We start from the raw sequence: 20,755 nt of genomic DNA on the forward strand, positions 1-20,755 counted from the left end.
ACCACCAACTTTTGATGGTGAAGATTACGCTAGGTGGAGCGATTTAATGCGATTTCATCTAACCTCGCTCCACAAAAGCATATGGGATGTTGTTGAGTTTGGTGCGCAGGTACCATCCGTAGGGGATGAAAACTATGATGAGGATGAGGTGGCCCAAATCGAGCACTTCAACTCTCAAGCAACAACAATACTCCTAGCCTCTTTAAGTAGAGAGGAGTATAACAAAGTTCAAGGGTTGAAGAACGCAAAGGAGATTTGGTATTTACTCAAAACCGCGCATGAAGGTGATGAGCTCACCAAGATCACCAAGCGGGAAACGATTGAGGGGGAGCTCGGTCGGTTCCGGCTTCGCAAAGGGGAGGAGCCACAACACATGTACAATCGGCTCAAGACCTTGGTGAACCAAGCGCGCAACCTCGGGAGCGTAAAGTGGGATGACCACGAGGTGGTTAAGGTTATTCTAAGATCACTTATTTTCCTTAACCCTACACAAGTTCAATTAATCCGTGGTAATCCTAGATATACCAAAATGACCCCCGAGGAAGTTATCGGGAATTTTGTTAGTTTTGAGTGCATGATCGAAGGCTCAAGGAAGATCAACGAGCTTGATGATGCCACCACATCCGAAGCTCAACCCGTTGCATTCAAGGCAACGGAGGAGAAGAAGGAGGAGGCTACACCGAGTCGACAACCAATCGACGCCTCCAAGCTTGACAATGAGGAGATGGCGCTCGTCATCAAGAGCTTCCGCCAAATCCTCAAACAAAGGAGGGGGAAAGACTACAAGTCCCGCTCCAAGAAGGTTTGCTACAAATGTGGTAAGCCCGGTCATTTTATTGCTAAATGTCCTTTATCTAGTGACAGTGACCGAGGCGACGACAAGAAGGGGAGAAGAAAGGAGAAGAAGAGGTATTACAAGAAGAAGGGCGGCGATGCCCATGTTTGTCGCGAATGGGACTCCGACGAGAGCTCAAGCGACTCCTCCGACGACGAGGACGCCGCCAACATCGCCGTCACCAAGGGACTCCTCTTCCCCAACATCGGCCACAAGTGCCTCATGGCAAAGGACGGCAAAAAGAAGGTTAAATCTAAATCCTCTACTAAATATGAATCCTCTAGTGATGACAATGCTAGTGATGAGGAGGATAATTTGCGTTCCCTTTTTGCCAACCTTAACATAGCTGAAAAGGAAAAATTAAATGAATTGGTTAGTGCTATTCATGAAAAGGATGACCTTTTGGATTCCCAAGAGGATTGTTTAATTAAAGAAAACAAAAAACATGTTAAGGTTAAAAAGGCTTATGCTCTAGAAGTAGAAAAATGTGAAAAATTGTCTAGTGAGCTAAGCACTTGCCGTGAGATGATTGTCAACCTTAGGAATGAAAATGCTATTTTAAATGCTAAGGTTGACTCACATATTTGTAATGGTTCAAATCCCAATCTTAGAAATGATAATATTGACTTGTTTGCTAAGATTGATGAATTGAATGTATCTCTTGCTAGCCTTAGATTAGAGAATGAAAAGTTAATTGCTAAGGCTAAAGATTTTGATGTTTGCAAAGTTACAATTGCCGATCTTAGAGATAAAAATGATATTCTTCATGCTAAGATTGTTGAACTTAATTCCTGCAAACCATCTACATCTACTATTAAGCATGTGTCTATTTGTGATAGATGTAGAGATATTGATGTTAATGCTATTCATGATCATATGGCTTTAATTAAACAACAAAATGATCATATAGCAAAACTAGATGCTAAAATTGCCGAGCACAACTTAGAAAATGAGAAATTTAAATTTGCTCGTAGCATGCTTTATAATGGGAGACGCCCGGGCATTAAGGATGGCATTGGCTTCCAAAGGGGAGACAATGTCAAACTTAATGCCCCTCCTAAAAATTTGTCTAACTTTGTTAAGGGCAAGGCTCCCATGCCTCAGGATAACGAGGGTTACATTTTGTACCCTGCCGGTTATCCCGAGAGCAAAATTAGGAAAATTCATTCTAGGAAGTCTCACTCTGGCCCTAATCATGCTTTTATGTATAAGGGTGAGACATCTAGCTCTAGGCAACCAACCCATGCCAAGTTGCCTAGAAAGAAAACTCCTAATGCATCAAATGATCATGCCATTTCATTTAAAACTTTTGATGCTTCTTATGTGCTTACTAACAAATCCGGCAAGGTGGTTGCCAAGTTTGTTGGGGGCAAACACAAGGGTTCCAAGACTTGTGTTTGGGTACCCAAAGTTCTTGTATCTAATGCCAAAGGACCCAAAACAGTTTGGGTACCTAAAGTCAAGAACTAAATTTGTTTTGTAGGTTTATGCATCCGGGGGCTCAAGTTGGATACTCGACAGCGGGTGCACAAACCACATGACAGGGGAGAAAAGGATGTTCTCCTCATATGAGAAAAACCAAGATCCCCAACGAGCTATCACATTCGGGGATGGAAATCAAGGTTTGGTCAAAGGACTTGGTAAAATTGCTATATCTCCTGACCATTCTATTTCCAATGTTTTTCTCGTTGATTCTTTAGATTACAACTTGCTTTCTGTTTCCCAATTATGTCAAATGGGCTACAACTGTCTTTTTACTGATATAGGTGTCACTGTCTTTAGAAGAAGTGATGATTCAATAGCTTTTAAGGGAGTGTTAGAGGGTCAGCTATACTTGGTAGATTTTGACAGAGCTGAACTCGACACTTGCTTAATTGCTAAGACTAACATGGGTTGGCTCTGGCACCGCCGACTAGCCCATGTTGGGATGAAGAATCTTCACAAGCTTCTAAAGGGAGAGCACATTTTAGGATTAACAAATGTTCATTTTGAGAAAAACAGGATTTGTAGCGCATGCCAAGCAGGGAAGCAAGTTGGAGTCCATCATCCACACAAGAACATCATGACGACCGACAGGCCGCTTGAGCTACTCCACATGGATCTATTCGGCCCGATTGCTTACATAAGCATCGGCGGGAGTAAGTATTGTCTTGTAATAGTGGATGATTATTCTTGCTTCACTTGGGTATTCTTTCTACAGGAAAAATCTCAAACCCAAGAGACTTTAAAGGGATTCTTGAGACGGGCTCAAAATGAGTTCGGCTTAAGGATCAAGAAAATAAGAAGCGACAATGGGACGGAGTTCAAGAACTCTCAAATTGAAGGCTTCCTTGAGGAGGAGGGCATCAAGCATGAGTTCTCCTCTCCCTACACGCCACAACAAAATGGTGTAGTGGAGAGGAAGAATCGAACTCTATTGGACATGGCAAGAACCATGCTTGATGAGTACAAGACACCGGACCGGTTTTGGGCCGAAGCGGTCAACACCGCCTGCTACGCCATCAACCGGTTATATCTTCACCGAATCCTCAAGAAGACATCATATGAACTCCTAACCGAGCAGGTTGATCTTGATGAGATAGGTAATGAAGAGGCTCCATGCATCGCACTAAGAAACATATCCATTGGGGATGTGTGTCCTAAAGAATCCGAAGAGCCTCCAAATGCACAAGATCAACCATCCTCCTCCATGCAAGCATCTCCACCAACTCAAAATGAGGATGAGGCTCAAGTTGATGAAGGGCAAAATCAAGAAGATGAGCCACCTCAAGATAATGGCAATGATCAAGGGGGAGATGAAAATAATCAAGAAAAGGAGGATGAGGAAGAACCAAGACCGCCACACCCAAGAGTCCACCAAGCAATCCAACGAGATCACCCCGTCGACACCATCCTTGGCGATATTCATAAGGGGGTAACCACTAGATCTCGAGTTGCTCATTTTTGTGAACATTACTCTTTTGTTTCCTCTATTGAACCACACAGGGTAGAGGAAGCACTCCAAGATTCGGATTGGGTGGTGGCGATGCAAGAGGAGCTCAACAACTTCACTAGGAATGAGGTATGGCATTTAGTTCCACGTCCTAACCAAAATGTTGTAGGAACCAAATGGGTCTTCCGCAACAAGCAAGATGAGCATGGTGTGGTGACAAGGAACAAAGCTCGACTCGTGGCCAAAGGGTATTCACAAGTCGAAGGTTTGGATTTCGGTGAAACCTATGCACCCGTAGCTAGGCTTGAGTCAATTCGAATATTATTAGCCTATGCTACTTACCATGGCTTTAAGCTTTATCAAATGGACGTGAAAAGTGCCTTCCTCAACGGACCAATCAAGGAAGAGGTCTATGTTGAGCAACCTCCCGGCTTTGAAGACAGTGAGCATCCTAACCATGTTTATAGGCTCTCTAAGGCGCTTTATGGGCTCAAGCAAGCCCCAAGAGCATGGTATGAATGCCTAAGAGATTTCCTTATTGCTAATGGCTTCAAAGTTGGCAAGGCCGATCCTACACTCTTTACTAAAACTCTTGAAAATGACTTGTTTGTATGCCAAATTTATGTTGATGATATTATATTTGGGTCTACTAACGAGTCTACATGTGAAGAGTTTAGTAGGATCATGACATAGAAATTCGAGATGTCGATGATGGGGGAGTTGAAGTATTTTCTAGGATTCCAAGTCAAGCAACTCCAAGAGGGCACCTTCATTAGCCAAACGAAGTACACTCAAGACATTCTAACCAAGTTTGGGATGAAGGATGCCAAACCCATCAAGACACCCATGGGAACTAATGGGCATCTCGACCTCGACACGGGAGGTAAGTCCGTGGATCAAAAGGTATACCGGTCGATGATTGGTTCATTGCTTTATTTATGTGCATCTCGACCGGACATTATGCTTTCCGTTTGCATGTGTGCAAGATTCCAATCCGACCCTAAGGAATCACACCTTACGGCCGTAAAACGAATCTTGAGATATTTGGCTTACACACCTAAGTTTGGGCTTTGGTACCCTCGGGGATCCACATTTGATTTGATTGGTTATTCGGATGCCGATTGGGCGGGGTGCAAAATTAATAGGAAGAGCACATCGGGGACTTGTCAGTTCTTGGGAAGATCCTTGGTGTCTTGGGCTTCAAAGAAGCAAAATTCGGTCGCTCTTTCCACCGCCGAAGCCGAGTACATTGCCGCAGGTCATTGTTGCGCGCAATTGCTTTGGATGAGGCAAACCCTGCGGGACTACGGTTACAAATTAACCAAAATCCCTTTGCTATGTGATAATGAGAGTGCAATCAAAATGACCGACAATCCCGTCGAGCATAGCCGCACTAAGCACATAGCCATTCAGTATCATTTTCTTAGGGATCACCAACAAAAGGGAGATATCGAGATTTCTTACATTAACACTAAAGATCAATTAGCCGATATCTTTACCAAGCCTCTTGATGAACAATCTTTTACCAGACTTAGGCATGAGCTCAATATTCTTGATTCTAGAAATTTCTTTTGCTAGCTTGCACACATAGCTCATTTGAATACCTTTGATTATATCTCTTTTATATGCTATGACTAATGTGTCTTCAAGTCTATTTCAAACCAAGTCATAGGTATATTGAAAGGGAATTGGAGTCTTCGGCAAAGACAAAGGCTTCCACTCCGTAACTCATACTTCGCCATCACTCCGAGCAACTCTCTATTCTTCGCCATCTCTTTTAGGGGAAGTTTTGTTAAGTCAAAAGAAAAGCATTTGAAACAGGGGGAGAAATGAGCATCAAAGAAAAGGACTTCATCCGTGGGGGAGAGAGTAAAAGCTCAAAAGCAAAAGGACCGGACTTCGTCTTTGGTATAATCTTAACTCATTCATTTATGACCAAAGAGGAAGAAAAACACTAAAGGGCTCTAATGATTCCGTTTTTGGCGATTCATGCCAAAAAGGGGGAGAAATGAGCCCAAAGCAAAAGGACCGCACCACCACCACCAAATTCAAAAACTTAGTGCTTTCCAAAAGTATTTATCATTTGGTATCCTATTGTGTTCAAAAGGGGGAGAAAGTAGTATTTCAAAAATGGTATATCAAAACCCTCTTGAACACTAAGAGGTGGATCTCTTTTAGGGGAAGTTTTGTTAAGTCAAAAGAAAAGCATTTGAAACAGGGGGAGAAAATTTCAAATCTTGAAAATGCTTTACAAACTCTTATTCATTTACCTTTGACTATTTGCAAAAGATCTTTGAAATGGATTTACAAAAAGAATTTGCAAAAACAAAACTTGTGGTGCAAATGTGGTCCAAAATGTTACATAAGAAAGAAACATTCCATGCATATCTTGTAAGTAGTTATATTGGCTCAATTCCAAGCAACCTTTACACTTACATTATTCAAACTAGTTCAATTATGCACTTCTCTATTTGCTTTGGTTTGTGTTGGCATCAATCACCAAAAAGGGGGAGATTGAAAGGGAATTAGGCTTACACCTAGTTCCTAAATAATTTTGGTGGTTGAATTGCCCAACACAAATAATTGGACTAACTAGTTTGCCCAAGTGTGTAGATTATACAGGTGTAAAAGGTTCACCCTCAGCCAATAAAAAGACCAAGTTTTGGATTCAATAAAGGAGCAAAGGGGCAACCGAAGGCACCCCTGGTCTGGCGCACCGGACTGTCAGGTGTGCCACCGGACAGTGAACAGTACCTGTCCGGTGCACCAGGGGACTCAGACTCAAACTCTTCGCCCTCGGGAATTCTCGGAAGCCGGCGCGCTATAATTCACCGGACTGTCCGGTGTGCACCGGACATGTCCGGTGCTCCAAGGAAGCGCGGTCTCCGGAACTCGCCCGCCTCGGGTTCGCGTGGCAGCCGCTCCGCTATAATTCACCGGACTGTCCGGTGTGCACCGGACTGTCCGGTGTACCAGCGGAGCAACGGCTCTCTTCGGCGCCAACGGCTCCCTGCGGTGCATTTAATGCGCGCGCAGCGCGCACAGACGGCAGACATGCCCATACCGGTGCACCGGACATCAAACAGTACATGTCCGGTGTGCACCGGACATCCAGGAGGGCCCACAAGTCAGAAGCTCCAACGGTCAGAATCCAACGGCAGTGATGACGTGGCAGGTGCACCGGACTGTCCGGTGCGCCATCGAGCAGACGCCTCCAGCCAACGGTCAAGTTTGGTGGTTGGGGCTATAAATACCCCAACCACCCCACCATTCATTGCATCCAAGTTTTCCACTTCTCAACTACTACAAGAGCTCTAGCATTCAATTCTAGACACACAAAAGAGATCAAATCCTCTCCAATTCCACACAAAGCCCTAGTGACTAGTGAGAGTGATTTGCCGTGTTCATTTGAGCTCTTGCGCTTGGATTGCTTCTTTTCTTTCTCACTTGTTCTTGAGATCACAACTCCATTGTAATCAAGGCAAGAGGCACCAATTGTGTGGTGGCCCTTGCGGGGAAGTTTTGTTCCCGGCTTTGATTAGAGAAAAGAAGCTCACTCGGTCCGAGGGACCGTTTGAGAGAGGGAAGGGTTGAAAGAGACCCGGCCTTTGTGGCCTCCTCAACGGGGAGTAGGTTTCTTGCAAACCGAACCTCGGTAAAACAAATCTCCGTGTCTCACTTGCTTATTCGCTTGGGATTTGTTTTGCGCCCTCTCTCTCGGACTCGTTTATATTTCTAACGCTAACCCGGCTTGTAGTTGTGTTTATATTTGTAAATTTCAGTTTCGCCCTATTCACCCCCCCTCTAGGCGACTATCACTACTCATACGTCATCTTAAGTGCACGAAGGAGTTTTTGTGCCTCGTACATGCTCTTTGGCAGAATGTGATCATCCAGAAGCAGGCTCCCAATAACCGTCAACAAGCCTTCGAATGCGTCTCGACTCATGTTGTACTGCGACTTGAACGCCATTACACGCCCAATGACATCCAGTTGATAAACCTTTGTCTGGCCGTGAAGGGGCTTCTATGCCATGTCAAACATGTCGTAAAATGCCTTTGCAGTCGGCTCTGGCTCGTCATCTGTACATCCTCCGGCGTATTGTGCCTCATGATAGTCGTTCAACATATCTGCTACCCCCGCATCGGCATCATAATCCTCAACGCGTTGTCTCAGCACCTCCTCTCTCATACGATGCGCTTCACCATGAAAGATCCACCGAGTATAGCCCGACGTAAATCCATTCTTCCAAATATGTCTACCATGGCCTTCTTTGGTTTTCTTTTTCGGTTGGCACATTTGTTGCACGGGCATGGGACTATACTCTCTCCTTTAGCAGCTTCGCCATATGCCCGTTCTATGAAATCATCGGTCTTTCTAATCCATTCAGGGGTGACATCGTTCCTTCCTCTATGGCCCGTGTACATCCACTCAAGATCCTCAATCCTCTAACATATATAAAGAAGTCTGTCAACCAAAAAATTTGGCAGCACCTCCCCTGCACGGGGAGGTTTCCAAAGCCTGGAAATATAAGTAATAGCACGATGGCTGACACACGCATGAGGATGGCACATGCACTTTATCAAATTGAGACAAACAAATAAATATAGCACATGCACTTTATCAAATTGACACTAGACGTTCTCACCATCAATATCACTACATCACAAGTTAGATGGATAAGTGAATCTCTAACAATATTTATTCAAATGGATAAGTGAATCCCTAACAATATTTATTCAAATGGATAAGTGAATCCCTAACAATATTTATTCTACCATCAATATCACTACATCACAAGTTAGATGACAATATACGTTCTCACCTACATAGGAAACGAAGCATGAATTAGGGGAGAGCTCGAGGTCGTGGATGCCTAAATGGAGATGCGGGGCACGGAGTCACAGGCTTGCCACGGCGAGGCAGCGATCGTGGCGGCCTTTTGTTGGCGGGGAGGGGCGGCGCGGCGGCGATCGGGCGGCAAGGCGGCGACCGAGGCTGCGACGTCGGTTAGGAGAGTGAGAGAGTGTGGTGAGAGTGAGAGAGTGCGGCGGCGGTCTGTTTTCTGTCAACGAAACAGTCTTTGCCGAGTGCCAGATCATGGGCACTCAGCAAAGATTTTTTAAATTTTAAAAAACGTTTTGCCGAGTTCCAGATCGCGGGCACTCGACAAAGACCTCTTTGCCGAGTGTCCACTGACAAGCACTCGGCAAAGTGTGTCTTTAGGGTCTTTGCCGGGTGTCCACTGACAAGCACTCGACAAAGATTATTTCACTAGACTTTGCCGAGTGTCCATACGTTGACACTCGGCAGAGCATGCTTTGCCTAGGACACTCGGCAAAGTACATTTTTATTTTTTTATTTTCCTAACCAAACTTTTCGTTGTATATTCCTACACTATGTAGACCTACATGTTCCATTTTGGGACAATTATAATAGTGTTTTCTATACCTATTAGATTTAGTTCGTTTATTTGAATTTCTTCGGAAAATTCACATTTGAACCGCAAGTCACTCAAAACTTAGAAAATCGTGCATGCAAAAATGATATTCATGCTATTTAGCACAAGTTACGACTGATTTCAGGAGAGGATCGGAAACTTCGAGCACCAAGCTCACTAAACATGGCCGTGAACTTGCCATCCACATGTTTAAAAATTGTGTAAAACACAAAGTCTAAAAATCATGAAACTTATCCACGTGTCATGATATCATATCTAGAGGCTGTGATAAAAATTTGAGAATGTTTCGATAAAGTTGTGGCGCACTATGTGTAGAAACCTAAGCAATCTACGCATAAAATCATAGAGTTTCAATGTAGTTCTTCTAGGTTTCTATACATAGTGTCTCACAACTTTCTCGAAACATTCTCAATTTTTTATCACAGTCTCTACATATGATATCATGACACGTGGACAAGTTTCATGATTTTCTGACTTTGTTTGTGTTTTATATAATTTTTAAACATGTGGATGGCAAGTTCACAACCATGTTTAGTGAGCATGTTGCTTGAAGTTTCCGGTCCGCTCCTGAAATCGGTTGTAACTTGTGCTAAATAGCATGGGTATCATTTTTGCATGCACAGTTTTCCAAGTTTCGAGTGACTTGCAATTCAAATCTGAATTTTCCGAAGAAATTCAAATAAACGAACTAAATCTACTAGCTGTTGAAAACACTGTTATAATTATCCCAAAATGGTACATGTAGGTCTACATAGTGTAGGAACATACCACAAAAAGTTTGGTTGGCAAAATAAAAAAAAAATAAAAAATGCTTTGCCGAGTGCCCAAAGAAGGCACTCAGTAAAGAAGGCTTTGTCGAGTGTCAGCCGGTTGACACTCGGCAAAGAATCTTCTTTGCCGAGTGCCAACGCTCGGCCCTCGGCAAAGGTTAACGGCCGTCAGCTCTAAACGGCCGCTGATGGCCCTTTGCCGAGCGCCGCCTTCGCCCAGGGTTCGGCACTCGGCAAAGACTTCTTTGCCGAGTGTATTTCTGTGCCGAGAGTCCTACACTCGGTAAACAAACTCGTTACCGAGAGCAGGACTTTGCCGAGTGCGGCACTCGGCAAAGGCTTCTTTGTCGAGTGCCCGACAAAAAGCACTCAACAAAGAGCCGAGCACTCGGTAAAGGCTCGGATTCTGGTAGTGCCTCACTATAGAGTCAATGGCTTCAACCTGACATTGACCTTTATTTCCCAATTTTTTGTTCATATTACTTTCAAATTGATGTCTTCTACTCATTTTAAATTCTAAGTTGTTGTATTTTTCTTGATATATAGTAAAAGTTATTTATCTAAAAAAGTCAGAATGACTTACAATAGAACTAAGCCACTACTATCACATATTTTTCATTTGATGATATCATATATCTCAATGGCACAAAGATTATACTTCAATAATGTAGTGAATTTGAATCTCATTCACATGATTCAATAATGTATACATTACAATCAACTCACTTTAAATGAGAACACAATGTTTAAAAATCACACCTTATTAACACATACAACCCTACATATTGAGTCCCTATAGTTTTGGGCGGCCTATGCAGAAGCTGCAAAGAATAATGTAATTTTTGACAGAGTTATTTTGAGTGGGCACATATTGACTGCTGAAAATTATGTTATTTTCGGCGGCTGACACCATGTGGATGACCACATGTTAACATTAAAAAATATATTATTTTTGGTGGCTTGCACTACATCGCCAAAAATAAGTCGTATAAAGGCACAATCCATTGCCTCGTGTCAATGCCCGCCTCCCTCCTCATAGCCGCCGCCGCTCCTCGTCAGCCGCTCGCACCCACTTCCATTGCCCACCTGGTGCGCTCACCCCGTCCATCGTCGTGCTCCCCATCTCTACTCGCCGGCAGCCACTTAAGCTTGCCTTGCTGTTTGTCGTTGGCCGTCCACACCCATCACCATTGCTCACCTGTCACGCTCACCCCGCCCATCGTCGTCCTACACATCCCTGCCCACCATCAGCCACTCAAGCTTGCCCTGCTATTCACTGTTGGTCGTCCGTATTCCACCCACCATACCATCGGCCGCACCTAGTCATGCCTTCCCGTCTCGCTGGGTGTCCCCACCCTCCCTGTCCCTTCCATTTGCCCGCTGCGTGACCTTATTTTCAGTGGAGAAAAATACAGTAGTGGTCCTCAAACTTGACACGATGTGCCACTTGTGTCCCAGAGCTAAAAAACCAACAAAATGAGTCCTCTAACTTAGTCCGTCCATGAAAACTGTCAGAAAATCGGTTCGCTCAAACCGGATTCCAACATGGTGTACCACATTGGAGCACATTTTTTAAAGTTTGGGGATCAATGTGATATGGCATTGTTGGTCACTTGTTTTTTATTTTTGTGAATTAAGAACAAGGCAACACATTTGTTAAACGTTAAAGACCTTCGTTTTTAAGCATTATTCCCCTTCGGGTATAATGAGTCTTGGACGAAGGTCATGAAGAACATGTCTTCAACATTCATAAATATGAAAACATAGTTACCAATGTAACATTATGTCCTTTATTCATTTCATATCGAATGTACAAGTAATATTAAGATACATTTCATATATTAACAAGCTGATACACAATGTGCATTACATTGATACCTTTGGCTTCTTGAAGGCAAAGATATGAATACAATTCCAATTCAACGTGAATAGTACATGGTACTGTTCATCTATTTATAGGCAATCCTACAACTTCGTACGATGTTACATTCATGCCCTCGTAGATTACACACAAGGTTTACAATTATCCCAATGGTAATATTGTCATTTGCACTTATCAGCTTGAACAACACCTTGTCCTTATACGCCTTCCTGCGTCATGTAACGAAGCTTGCTTTGTCGCACTTCCATTGATCTATGTTGAAGCTTTTCTGGTAACAAAGCTCTTCTAACACTTAGAAACATGCCGATAACAAGTTGGTTAGCCGTGTTTTTGAGGACCTTCGAAAGACGAAGGCCCCCAACAGTAGCCCCTCGCAGTATTAGTTTGTTTCTTTGTAACAAATTCAGAATGCGAAACGAACAAATGCCTTTAGCCGAAGGTCCAAAAAACACCTTCCCTTCGCTAGAATAGCAAAACTTTCTGTATCATGGGGCCCACCGTTTAGTGGTGGTTTGCATATATATATGAGGGTTGCGATGAAAATATTTTTCGTGCTATCAAGCTTGCGTTGGCTTTGTTGTTTAGCTTACTAACACTGTAGCCGCGACTGTGTTTGAGCTTCGTCTATTTGTTTCAACCAACGCTGAGATGGCCGAAGATAAGAGAAGTGAGGACCTTGCACTGGCTGGGTTTTATGAAGCTATGGAAATGACAAATGTTGAAAAAAAATACTGATGAGGTTTTAGCTGGGCTATCTGAAGATTCTAGTGGCAGTGGAGATTTTGATATTGAAAGTGACAACGATGATGCCGAAGATCGGCCGTGGAGGCCAAGTCATTTGGTATTTGGGAAATCAACCGTGAAGAAAGGTCATGTTGAGGCTATGAAAGGAAAATACTTTCATGATGTGTCTAGTGAGAATTGGCGGTGAAAATTCTGTTCCACTTCCTAAAAAAGATGAGGTCGTGGTTTTTCGAAGCTTCATGAAGGATGGGCTACGGTTCCCCTTACACAAGTTTCTAATCAAAGTTTTGAAGAAGTTTGAAGTTTTCCTTCATCAACTCACCCCTAACGCATTAATTAAGGTTGGTCATTTGTTTTTGATTGCTGTGAATCAAGAACAAGGCAACACATTTGTTAAACGTTAAAGACTTTCGTCCTTTGAAGCATTATTTCCCTTCGGGTATAATGAGTCTTGGACGAAGATCATGAAGAACAGGTCTTCAACATTCATAAATATGAAAACATAGTTACCAATGTAACATTATGTCCTTTATTCATTTCATATCGAATGTACAAGTAATATTAAGATACATTTTATATATTAACAAACTGATACACAATGTGCATTACATTGATACCTTCGGCTTGCTTTAAGCAAAGACGTGAATACAATTCCAATTCAGCATGAACAGTATGGGGGTACTGTTCATCTCTTTATAGGCAATCGTGCAGCTTCGTACGATGTTACATGCATGCCCTCAAAGATTACACATAAGGTTTACAATTATCCCAAGGGTAATATTGTCATTTGCACTTATCAGCTTGAACAACACCTTCTCCTTATACCGCCTTCCTGTGCCATGTAACGAATCTTGATTCCTCGCACTTCCATTGATATATGTCGAAGCTTTTCCGGTAACAAAGCTCCTGTAACACTTAGAAATATGCTGATAACAAGTTGGTTAGCCATGTTTTTGAGGACCTTCGGAAGACGAAGGCCCCCAATAGGCATGCCATGTTTGGGGGCCCAAGTGTCACAGCTTGCCAAGTTCAGGGAGTATATGACTCCAATGTGCCATGTTTGGGGAGCCAAGTGACTCCAATGTGACATGCCACATCGACATACGATTTAAGCAAATATGGTTTTAGACAGTTTTGTTTGGGCCGACTAAGTTAGACAACATGTTTTGCTGGGGTTTTTTGAATTCGGGGACCCAAGTGAAACAATGTGCCAAGTTTGAGGACCATTCATGCATTTTACTCTTTTCGGTGGAACCATTGTGACCTTAGTCGTGCCTAGGCCGCTGGCGCATGCCTGCTGCGCCACTACCACGTGCCACGCCACTGTGTCCCTGCTCGTTTGTTGCGCCTCTACATGCACTCAAAGTTTTCGCTGGTGTGGCACATGACGTGCCTGCTGACTCATAGGCCTTTGATGATGTTTTGTGGAGGATTTCAAACAACTTTTTGATTTTTAGGACTTTGCTAACGAATGTCGGTGATTTTGCAGCCTCTCTAGGGTGACTAACTTTTTAGCAATACTAGAAAAAAGATGGTGTGAGCACAGACGATTTTTGTAAGAAAATCTTTATATTTGAATGTCCTAAAAAGCTCTAAGAGCAAGTTCCTGAATGTAGTGAGCCCATGCTTCATAAGTGAAAGTTTCATAGAGGGGGTAAATAGGAAAAACCTACAATTTATCAATAAATACAAAGACTCAAACCCCAGCTAGGTGTTAGGACAAGAGGTAATTCAATCGGAGCGAGGGAGAAATATTGTTCTTGCAAGGGTTGCTCTTATGATTGTGGAATTTATTTGAGAGCAGCACAAGTGATTTAGAATCAAACACAAGCAATAGAACTAAGGAGAGGGAAGTGAGAAATAAATCGCAAACAAAACACAACACAAAAGACATGAGCGATTTATTTACCAGAGTTCGGTTCCCAAATAGAAACCTACGTCTCTGTTGAGGAGTTCACTTAGGACGGGTCTCTTTCAACCCTTTCTCTTTCTCAAGTGATCACCTAGATCGAGTTTGAGTATCCTTTATCAAATCAAGAGACGAAGTCTCCATGAGGATCTCCACACAATATGGAGTCTCTCTCTAGCTTTTACAAGAATGATTGTCAGAGAAAGAAGCTCAAGAACACAAGCACAAGAGCACCAAGATATAACAATCAACTCAACATGATCACACAAAAGGCACTATCTTTTTTAGCTCAATTCTCTTGAATCTGACAATTGTGTAGAATTTGATGTCTTGGAGTTGTTGCAATCAATGTATGAGGTCTGTCCTAGCCCTTGTATTGAATGGGAGTCAATGATTGCTTGGATGCCTTGAATGAGTTGTTTGGGGGGGTATTTATAGCCTTCAACCACCCATATAGTCGTTACCCCTTTTCTAGAACTTCTGTGCACTAGAGGACAATTCACGACCTAGACCTGGACAGTCTGGCTTCTCTCAACGGCTAGATCTGACATCTCAATGGATATAACTAACAATCTAGTGGCTAGAACTAGCAGATCAATGATTGTCTTGCCTTGGTGACATCAGACAAACGGTCCACCCTCTGGCCCCAAACGGTCCGTGACTTGCTCTAAAATTCATTTCTTCAACTTATCACCTTTGGGTTGCGCCAGAATTCAATAGGTGGACGGTCTGCGAATTATAACCAAATGGTTCGCACATGGGTTCGGATGGTACTCCACTTGGATCTAGTCAGTCCGTAGTACAAGAGCTTGGTATGCCACAGTTTCTATCCATTTTTTGATCTTGGTATTGCGAACAGTCCGCAGTTAGTGCTAGACGGTACACGACTTAGATATTTTTGGACTTTGCTTTTCTTTGACAATCTTTCATCCATTTTTTATCTTATAGACCTGTGAATATATACTTGGAAAGTAGTTAGCTCAATTGGTTGTGATTGTCATTAAGCACCAAAACAAGTATAGAAATGTATCAACACCCATTTCCCTTTGAATAAGGTATTTCTTGGTTTCGTTAGTGGTTACTATGACCATCAACTTGCACATGCTCATAGTGCCCAGGATTGCCTTTAGTCCTTCCAATTTATTTTTGTTTTGGTTCTGGTTTGGTATTAATATGGTTGTGTGATGTTGGGTAGGCCCCAAAACATCTGGAAACTGCTAAGGCTATAGAGGGAGTGATTGCTGGAGCTCAAGCAGGGATTGAAGCTACAAATGTTACAATGGTGAAGAGCTCAACCACATATATGAGTCATGAACCGAAGGGCCCTCCGAAGGCTCAACTGTGCAAATTCTAGCACAAAAATGTATATGGTTATGATCTCAATAGCAACTATTGAATGGAATGTGTTCGACGCACAATGTTTAAGTTGAGAGTTATTGAGGGATGTTGGTCCCTCTAGTCTCTGCTTCCAACTTTGGCATCACAAAATTTGTGATTAGTTTGCAATTTTGCTTGGCTTCATGTGGTAAACTCAGACCTTTAATAACGCAAGGGTCTTCGCCCCAAGGAAATTTCTTACTTTTGTGGCTTGCTTTGCTTTATTACTTGGGGTTTGAGTTAAGTTTCTAGTTCTCATTTGTCTTGACAGTATGCCATTTATGAAACTTTATTTGTATCCATGTTTGGTGCTGTTCGGGACATGGCTCCCTTGAGGTTTTTTTTGCTTATGTGGTTTGATATGAATTTTAGGCCATGGACAAAATTGAAAACATCATGTGTTATACATCAGTGAAAATTTGACTTTACATTCATTTTGGATAAATGTGAGATCATTATGTTTTGGCCTATGTGAAAGGGAATTAGGCTTACACCTTTTTCCTAATTGATTTTGGTGGTTGAATTGCCCAACACAAATAATTGGGCTAACTAGTTTGCTCTAGTCTATAAGCTCTACAGGTGCCAAAGGTTCACAATAAGCCAATAAAAAGACCAAGAAAGGGTTCAAACAAAGAGAGCAAAAGACAACCCAAAGGCACCCTGGTCTGGCGCACCGGACTGTCCGGTGCACCAGGGCACTCGAGGCTGAACTCTTCACCTTCGGGAAATTCAGAGGGCACTCCGCTATAATTCACCGAACTGTCCGGTGAGTCACCGGACAGTGTCTGGTGCACACCGGACTGTCCGGTGTGCCAGCAGAGGAACAGCTACTTCACGCGCAACGGTCGTCTGCAACCGCATTCAATGCGCTACAGTGCGCGCCAGAAGTCAGAGCACGCACAGTTGGCGCACCAGACAGTCTACAGGACCTGTCCTGTGCACCACCGGACAGCCTAGAGGCCCCACAAGTCAGAGCTCCAACAGTCGAACCCCAACGGTCTGTTGACGTGGCTGGCGCACCGGACAGTGTCCGGTGCGCCATGCGACAGCACACTTACAACGGCCATTTTTGGTGGTTGGGGCTATAAATACCCCAACCACCCCACATTCAATGGCATCCAAGTTTCTACACTTCTACACCTTACAAGAGCTATAGCATTCATTATAAGACACACCAAAGAGATCAAATCCTCTCCCAACTCCACATAAAGCTGTAGTGATTAGAGAGAGAGATTTGTTGTGTTCATTTGAGCTCTTGCGCTTGGATCGCTTCTTTTCTTTCTCATTCTTCTTGTGATCATCTCAATTGTAACCGAGGCAAGAGACACCAATTGTGTGGTGGTCCTTGCGGGGACTTGTTGTCCCGTTTGATTGACAAGAGAAGCTCACTCGGTCCGAGTGACCGTTTGAGAGAGGGAAAGGGTTGAAAGAGACCCGGTCTTTGTGACCACCTCAACGGGGAGTAGGTTTGCAAGGACCGAACCTCGGTAAAACAAATCATCGTGTCTCACTCTTTATTTGCTCACGATTTGTTTTCTGCCCTCTCTCTCAAACTTGTTTATATTTCTAACGCTAACCCGGCTTGTAGTTGTGCTTAAGTTTGTAAATTTCAGATTCGCCCTATTCACCCCCCCTCTAGGCAACTTTCATTTGGTATCGGAGCCTGGTGCTTCATTAGAGCCTAACCGCTCGAAGTGATGTCGGGAACATCCGCAAGAGGGATCTCGGGACCGGCGACAAGACCGCAAGCTCGGGAAAAACACACTCAAGGGAGTCTGCCCATAAGCACAAGGAGGAATCCTCTTCCTCCATCAAGTCCCATCGGATGGGTGACAAGAAGAAGATGAGGAAGGTGGTCTACTACGAGACCGACTCTTCGTCACCGTCCACCTCCGGCTCGGAATCGACCTCCACTACTTCAAAGCGCCATGAGCGCAAGAAGTATAGTAAGATGCCCCTTCGCTATCCTCGCATTTCTAGATGCACTCCATTACTTTCCGTTCCATTAGGCAAACCACCTATGTTTGAAGGTGAAGATTATTCTATGTGGAGTGATAAAATGAGGCATCACCTAACCTCACTCCACAAAAGCATATGGGATATTGTTGAGTATGGAGTGCAGGTACCAAAGAAGGGAGACAAGGATTACAACTCGGAGGAGGTCGAACAAATCCAACACTTCAACTCCCAAGCCACAACTATACTCCTCGCCTCTCTAAGTCGAGAGGAGTATAATAAGGTGCAAGGGTTGAAGAGCGCAAAGGAGATTTGGGACGTGCTAAAAACCGCGCACGAAGGAGACGAGGTGACCAAGATCACCAAGCGGGAGACGATCGAGGGGGAGCTCGGTCGCTTCCGGCTTCGCCAAGGGGAGGAGCCATAAGATATGTACAACCGGCTCAAGACCTTGGTGAACCAAGTGCGCAACCTCGGGAGCAAAAAATGGGATGACCATGAAATGATTAAGGTTATTCTTAGATCACTCGTTTTCCTTAACCCTACTCAAGTTCAATTAATTCGTGGTAATCCTAGATATACACTAATGACTCCCGAGGAAGTAATTGGGAATTTTGTGAGCTTTGAGTTGATGATCAAAGGCTCAAAGAAAATCATCGAGCTTGATGGCCCCTCCACGTCCGAAGCACAACCGGCCGCATTCAAGGCGACGGAGGAAAAGAAGGAGGAATCTACATCAAGTAGAACACCCATCGATGCCTCCAAGCTCGACAACGAGGAAATGGCGCTCATCATCAAGAGCTTCCGCCAAATCCTCAAACAAAGGAGGGGGAAGGATTACAAGCCCCGCTCCAAGAAAGTATGCTACTAGTGTGGTAAGCTCGGACATTTCATTGCTAAATGTTCATTATCTAGTGATAGTGATAGGGGCGACGACAAGAAGGGGAGAATAAAGGAGAAGAAGAGGTACTACAAGAAGAAGGACGGTGATGCCCATGTTTGCCGGGAATGGGACTCCGACGAGAGCTCCACTGACTCCTCCTCCGACGAGGATGCCGCAAACATTGCCGTCACCAAGGGTCTTCTCTTCCCCAACGTCGGCCACAAGTGCCTCATGGCAAAGGATGACAAAAGGAAGAAGGTAAAATCAAGATCCTCGACTAAATATGAAACCTCTAGTTATGAGGATAATTGTAGTGATGAGGAGGATAACTTGCGCACCCTTTTTGCCAACCTAAACATGCAACAAAAAGAAAAATTAAATGAATTAATTAGTGCTATTCATGAGAAGGATGATCTCTTGGACTCCCAAGAGGACTTCCTTATTAAAGAAAACAAGAAGCATGTTAAAGTTAAGAATGCTTATGCTCTAGAAGTAGAAAAATGTGAAAAATTATCTAGTGAGCTAAGCACGTGCCATGATACTATTGTCAACCTTAGAAATGAAAATGCTAAACTTATTGCTAAGGTTGATTCTAATGTTTGTGATGATTCGATTTCCAATCTTAGAAATGATAATGATAATTTGCTTGCTAAGATTGAAAAATTGAATGATTCTCTTGCTAGCCTTAGAAATGAAAATGAAAATTTGATTGCTAAGGCTCAAGACTTCGATGTTTGCAATGTTACTCTTTCTAACCTTAGAAATGAAAATGATATATTACATGCTAAGGTTGTTGAATTAAAATCTTGCAAACCCTCTACATCTACCGTTGAGCATACTTCCATTTGTACTAGATGTAGAGACATTAATGTTGATGCTATCCATGATCACCTAGCTTTAATTAAGAAACAAAATGATCACATAGCTCAACTTAATGCTAAGATTAGTGAGCATGACTTAGAAAATGAAAAATTTAAATTTGCTAGAAGCATGCTCTATAATGGGAGACGCCCAGGCATAAAGGATGGCATTGGCTTCCAAAAGGGAGACAATGTAAAACTTAATGCCCCTCCTAAAAGATTGGCTAACTTTGTTAAGGACAAGGCTCCCATGCCTCAAGATAACGAGGGTTACATTTTGTACCCTGCCGGTTATCCTGAGAGCAAAATTAGGAGAATTCATTCTAGGAAGTCTCACTCTGGCCCTAATCATGCTTTTATGTATAAGGGTGAGACATCTAGTTCTAGGCAATCAACCCGTGCTAAATTGCCTAAAAGGAAAACTCCTATTGCATCAAATGATTCTAACATTTCATTTAAAACTTTTGATGCATCATATGTTTTAACTAACAAATCCAACAAGGTAGTTGCCAAGTATGTTGGGGGCAAACACAAGGGATCCAAGACTTGTGTTTGGGTACCCAAAGTTCTTGTATCTAATGTCAAAGGACCCAAAACCATTTGGGTACCTAAAGTCAAGAACTAAATTTGTTTTGTAGGTTTATGCATTCGGGGGCTCAAGTTGGATCATCGATAGCGGATGCACAAACCACATGACAGGGGAGAAGAAAATGTTCTCCTCCTATGAGAAAAACCAAGATCCCCAAAGAGCGATCACATTCGGGGATGGAAACCAAGGTTTGGTCAAAGGATTGGGTAAAATTGCTATATCTCTTGACCATTCCATTTCAAATGTTTTTCTTGTAGACTCTTTAGATTACAATTTGCTTTCCGTTTCTCAATTATGCAAAATGGGCTACAACTGTCTTTTTACGGATATAGGTGTTACTGTCTTTAGAAGAAGTGATGATTCAGTAGCATTTAAGGGAGTGTTAGAGGGTCAGCTATACTTGGTAGATTTTGATAGAGCTGAACTCGACACTTGCTTAATTGCTAAGACTAACATGGGCTGGCTCTGGCATCGCCGACTAGCACATGTTGGAATGAAGAATCTTCACAAGCTTCTAAAGGGAGAACACATTTTGGGACTAACAAATGTTCATTTTGA

The sequence above is a fragment of the Zea mays genome, chromosome 2, assembly GCF_902167145.1.
Source record: "Zea mays cultivar B73 chromosome 2, Zm-B73-REFERENCE-NAM-5.0, whole genome shotgun sequence".
In the NCBI taxonomy this organism is placed as follows: Eukaryota; Viridiplantae; Streptophyta; class Magnoliopsida; order Poales; family Poaceae; genus Zea; species Zea mays.